This window comes from Oncorhynchus clarkii, chromosome 12 (assembly GCF_045791955.1).
Source record: "Oncorhynchus clarkii lewisi isolate Uvic-CL-2024 chromosome 12, UVic_Ocla_1.0, whole genome shotgun sequence".
Classification (NCBI taxonomy): domain Eukaryota; kingdom Metazoa; phylum Chordata; class Actinopteri; order Salmoniformes; family Salmonidae; genus Oncorhynchus; species Oncorhynchus clarkii.
Window position 1 is genome coordinate 89,373,626 of NC_092158.1, and position 6,000 is coordinate 89,379,625.

The following is a 6,000-nucleotide window of genomic DNA, read 5'->3' on the forward strand; positions in this document are numbered from 1 at the left end:
TGTCAGGTCTGTAGAGAGACGACCCAGTCTTTGTTTTCCACGCAGGCAGCGTTGTGGGGTCACTCCTACACTCTAAAATGAAAAGCTTCCTGGAAGATCCTTTAGGGGTTCTTCAAATTGAACTGTGGGGGAACCTCTCAGTTCCTCAAAGAACCCCCTTAATGGTTCCTCAAAGAACCCCCTTAATGGTTCCCCAAAGAACCCCCTTAATGGTTCCCCAAAGAACCCCCTTAATGGTTCCTCAAAGAACCCCCTTAATGGTTCCTCAAAGAACCCCCTTAATGGTTCCTCAAAGAACCCCCTTAATGGTTCCTCAAAGAACCCCCTTAATGGTTCCTCAAAGAACCCCCTTAATGGTTCCTCAAAGAACCCCCTTAATGGTTCCTCAAAGAACCCCCTTAATGGTTCCTCAAAGAACCCCCTTAATGGTTCCTCAAAGAACCCCCTTAATGGTTCCTCAAAGAACCCCCTTAATGGTTCCTCAAAGAACCTTTTTGGGTAATATTTTTTTTACCCACCACTATTATTATTACTAATATGCATAACAATAACAGAATATTTGAGTGTTTTATGATTGTAGTGTAGAAGCAGAATAAAAAAATGTAAATATGAGGTAAACTCACAGCAGAACTCCAAGTTCAATCAGTTTCTCCTCTGGCATGTTAATGTGTTGATGTCCTTTGTCTCCACAGCCAGAAGGATTTGTCAGTGCATGATGATGGAACAGGTTTCCAGTTCTATTCATCAGCGATGTAGGGATGTAGGGAGGGTGAAGTCTGAGAAAACAAAAATATGAATTATACAGATGAGTAACAAAACGTGCACATGACCGTATTCAAACCTTGTTATTGTGGTAAATGTGAATGAAAACATTGTTCACTTCTGACTGGTTTTCATACACACATCTTGTCCGTAACGTAGAGACCTCTGGGATCTTCGTTGAAGCGGTCAGAGAGGAGGAAGAGGACTGCTGCTAGAAGGTTTTAGAGAAACCATTCATACAAATGTAATGATAATGTAATGCAGATCACATGTAGGTTATGTGACAAACCAATACCATTTGTACATACCTTTGTGTGCCTTCTTGTCAGTACTCAAATCAAATCAAATTTATTTATATAGCCCTTCATACATCAGCTGATATCTCAAAGTGCTGTACAGAAACCCAGCCTAAAACCCCAAACAGCAAGCAATGCAGGTGTAGAAGCACGGTGGCTAGGAAAAACTCCCTAGAAAGGCCAAAACCTAGGAAGAAACCTAGAGAGGAACCAGGCTATGTGGGGTGGCCAGTCCTCTTCTGGCTGTGCCGGGTGGATATACTCCTACAGACACATAAGTGGGCCGTTCAGTCATCTGCACCTATAGCCTTCAACATATTCTTCTTTCTTTGTTGATTAACATCCTTTGATTTTGGTCAATTTTCTGATTATAAAGAATTTTAAAAGGGAGAAAGTGCCCGACCAACACAGGGAGAAAGTGCCCGACCAACGCAGGGAGAAAGTGCCCGACCAACGCAGGGAGAAAGTGCCCGACCAACGCAGGGAGAAAGTGCCCGACCAACGCAGGGAGAAAGTGCCCGACCAACGCAGGGAGAAAGTGCCCGACCAACGCAGGGAGAAAGTGCCCGACCAACGCAGGGAGAAAGTGCCCGACCAACGCAGGGAGAAAGTGCCCGACCAACGCAGGGAGAAAGTGCCCGACCAACGCAGGGAGAAAGTGCCCGACCAACGCAGGGAGAAAGTGCCCGACCAACGCAGGGAGAAAGTGCCCGACCAACGCAGGGAGAAAGTGCCCGACCAACGCAGGGAGAAAGTGCCCGACCAACGCAGGGAGAAAGTGCCCGACCAACGCAGGGAGAAAGTGCCCGACCAACGCAGGGAGAAAGTGCCCGACCAACGCAGGGAGAAAGTGCCCGACCAACGCAGGGAGAAAGTGCCCGACCAACGCAGGGAGAAAGTGCCCGACCAACGCAGGGAGAAAGTGCCCGACCAACGCAGGGAGAAAGTGCCCGACCAACGCAGGGAGAAAGTGCCCGACCAACGCAGGGAGAAAGTGCCCGACCAACGCAGGGAGAAAGTGCCCGACCAACACAGCCATTTGACAAATATGAAATGAAATAAATTAATATCAATTTAGATCAGACGAGCTGGAGTTCGACCGATTTATGATTTTTCATAGCAGATACTGATTATTGGAGGACCAAAAAAAGCCAATACCGATGAATCAGGCGTTTTTATTTATTTATTATTAATATATATTTTTGTAATAATGACAATTACAACAATACTTTATTTATTTATTTATTTATTTTTATTTTTTTATTTTTTTTAATTTTACACCTTTTTCTCCCCAATTTCATGGTATCCAATTGTTGTAGTAGCTACTATCTTGTCTCATCGCTACAACTCCCGTACGGGCTCGGGAGAGACGAAGGTTGAAAGTCATGCGTCCTCCGATACACAACCAACCAAGCCGCTGCTTCTTTAACACAGCGCACATCCAACCCGGAAGCCACATCCAACGCCGGAGGAAACACCGTGCATCTGGCCACCTTGGCTAGCGTACACTGCGCCCAGCGTACACTGCGCCCAGCCCGCCACAGGAGTTGCTGGTGCGAGATGAGACAAGGACACCCCTACCGACCAAGCCCTCCCTAACCCGGGCGACGCTAGGCCAATTGTGCGTCGCCCCACGGACCTCCCGGTCGCGGCCGGTAACGACAGAGCCTGGGCTCTGATGGCCCAGAACACTTTTATTTTAACTTAATATAATAGATACAAATCAATTTAGTCTCAAATAAATAATGAAACGTATTCAATTTGGTTTAAATAATGCAAAAACAAAGTGTTGGAGAAGAAAGTAAAAGTGCAATATGTGCCATGTAAGAAAGCTTACGTTTAAGTTCCTTGCTCAGAACAAGAGAACATATGAAAGCTGGTGGTTCCTTTTAACATGAGTCGTCAATATTCCAAGGTAAGAAGTTTTAGGTTGTAGTTATTATAGGACTATTTCTCTCTCTACCATTTGTATTTCATATACCTTTGACTATTGGATGTTCTTATAGGCACTTCAGTATTGCCAGCCTAATCTCGGGAGTTGATAGGCTTGAAGTCATAAACAGCGCTGTGCATCCCAGCATTGCTAAGAGCTGCTGGCAAACCAGGAAAGTGCTGTTTGAATGAATGCTTACGAGCCTGCTGCTGCCTACCACCGCTCAGTCAGACTGCTCTATCAAATATCAAATCATATACTTAATTATAATAAACACACGGATTACGCTTTGGTCATTAATATGGTCAAATCCGGAAACTATCATTTTGAAAACAAAATGTTTATTCTTTCAGTGAAATATGGAACCGTTCTGTATTTTATCTAACTGGTGGCATCCCTCAATCTAAATATTGCTGTTACATTGCACAATCGTCAATGTTATGTCATAATTATGTACAATTCTGGCAAATTAATTACGGTCTTTGTTAGGAAGGAGCCAGGCGGCCCAAACTGTTGCATATACCCTGACTCTCCTTGCAGAACGCAAGAGAAGTGACACAATTTCCCATGTTAATATTGCCTGCTAACATGCATTTCTTTTAACTAAATATGCAGGTTTAAAATACACTGCTCAAAAAAATAAAGGGAACACTAAAATAACACATCCTAGATCTGAATGAATGAAACATTCGTATTAAATACTTTTTTCTTTACATAGTTGAATGTGCTGACAACAAAATCACACAAAAATGATCAATGGAAATCAAATGTATCAACCCATGGAGGTCTGGATTTGGAGTCACACTCAAAATGAAAGTGGAAAACCACACTACAGGCTGATCCAACTTTGATGTAATGTCCTTAAAACAAGTCAAAATGAGGCTCAGTAGTGTGTGTGTGGCCTCCACGTGCCTGTATGACCTCCCTACAACGCCTGGGCATGCTCCTGATAAGGTGGCGGATGATCTCTTGAGGGATCTCCTCCCAGACCTGGACTAAAGCATCCGCCAACTCCTGGACAGTCTGTGGAGCAACGTGGTGTTGGTGGATAGAGCGAGACATGATGTCCCAGATGTGCTCAATTGGATTCAGGTCTGGGGAACGGGCGGGCCAGTCCATAGCATCAATGCCTTCCTCTTGCAGGAACTGCAGACACACTCCAGCCACATGAGGTCTAGCATTGTCTTGCATTAGGAGGAACCCAGGGCCAACCACACCAGCATATGTGGGGTCTCACAAGGGGTCTGAGGATCTAATCTCAGTACCTAATGGCAGTCAGGCTACCTCTGGTGAGCACATGGAGGGCTGTGCTTTGATTTGATTTTGCTGTGCTTTGATTTCACAGAAGTGTGATTGACTTGGAGTTACATTGTGTTGTTTAAGTGTTCCCTTTATTTTTTTGAGCAGTGTATATACTTGTGTGTTTATTTTAAGAAAGGCATTGATGTTTATGGTTAGGTTTAATGACCGTTCTTTTTTCGCGAATGCGCTTATTAAATCATCACCCGTTTGGTGAAGTAGGCTGTGATTCGATGATAAATTACCAGGCACCGCATCGATTATATGCAACGCAGGACAAGCTAGATAAACTAGTAATATCATCAACCATGTGTAGTTAACTAGTGATTATGTGAAGATTGTTTTTTATAAGATACGTTTAATGCTAGCTAGCACCTTACCTTGGCTCCTTGCTGCACTCGCGTAACAGGTGGTCAGCCTGCCACGCAGTCTCCTCGTGGAGTGCAATGTAATCGGCGTCCAAATTTCAGATTACTGATTGTTATGAACTTGAAATCGACCCTAATTAATCATCCATTCAGATGAATCGGTCGACCTCTAATACAAGCAGAAACCCTTAACTGGACATAGGATGTCACTTTTGACCAGGGCCCTATGGGTAATGAGGTGCCATTTTCAACTCGCACCTTGTCAACGTGGAGGAGACCGATGTATGATGAGGATAGAGAAGGAGAGAGAAAGAGGAGACGATGTATGATGAGGATAGAGAAGGAGAGAGAAAGAGGAGACCGATGTATGATGAGGATAGAGAAAGAGGAGACCGATGTATGATGAGGATAGAGAAGGAGAGAGAAAGAGGAGACCGATGTATGATGAGGATAGAGAAGGAGAGAGAAAGAGGAGACCGATGTATGATGAGGATAGAGAAGGAGAGAGAAAGAGGAGACCGATGTATGATGAGGATAGAGAAGGAGAGAGAAAGAGGAGACCGATGTATGATGAGGATAGAGAAGGAGAGAGAAAGAGGAGACCGATGTATGATGAGGATAGAGAAGGAGAGAGAAAGAGGAGACCGATGTATGATGAGGATAGAGAAGGAGAGAGAAAGAGGAGACCGATGTATGATGAGGATAGAGAAGGAGAGAGAAAGAGGAGACCGATGTATGATGAGGATAGAGAAGGAGAGAGAAAGAGGAGACCGATGTATGATGAGGATAGAGAAGGAAAGAGAAAGAGGAGACCGATGTATCATGAGGATAGAGAAGGAGAGAGAAAGAGGAGACCGATGTATGATGAGGATAGAGAAGGAGAGAGAGAGCGAAAGGCGAAATTAGATTTCAAAAAGTCATTTCATTTTGTGACAGACAGCAGCTTGGTGGATTTGATTCAGTTCCACTTAAAAGTGGATTGGTTTCAGCTCAGAGGGTGTGTGTGTGTGTGTGTGTGTGTGTGTGTGTGCTTGCGTGTCTCCTTCCTTGTGTTCTGGTCCATTTATAAAGGTCTACAGATCCACAAGTTGACAGGAGCTGCTGCCCTCAGATACAATAGTTGCCGTGGCAACAGCTGGCAGTCCCGATGTTTTATCTCCACTCTGGGGACATCAGTCTCTGTGAAGACATCAGTGTCTGTGATAGGATTCTCCTCTCCTTGATCCATGAACAACAAGCTGTTTATTCTGACAGGTTTTCATGGCTCTGTTCTGTAGGGGTGTAGTAGGACAGCTGGGGGGTGTTCTGTAGTAGGACAGCTGTGGGGTGTTCTGTAGTAGGA

At 44.5% G+C, this 6,000-nt stretch overlaps 1 protein-coding gene across 5 annotated transcripts in view; it reads left to right on the forward strand.

Annotated features, from left to right (window-relative positions):
- Positions 1–6,000, forward strand: part of LOC139421600 (BAR/IMD domain-containing adapter protein 2-like) — a 134,385-nt gene that overhangs the window by 52,687 nt on the left and 75,698 nt on the right. The window lies entirely within an intron of this gene.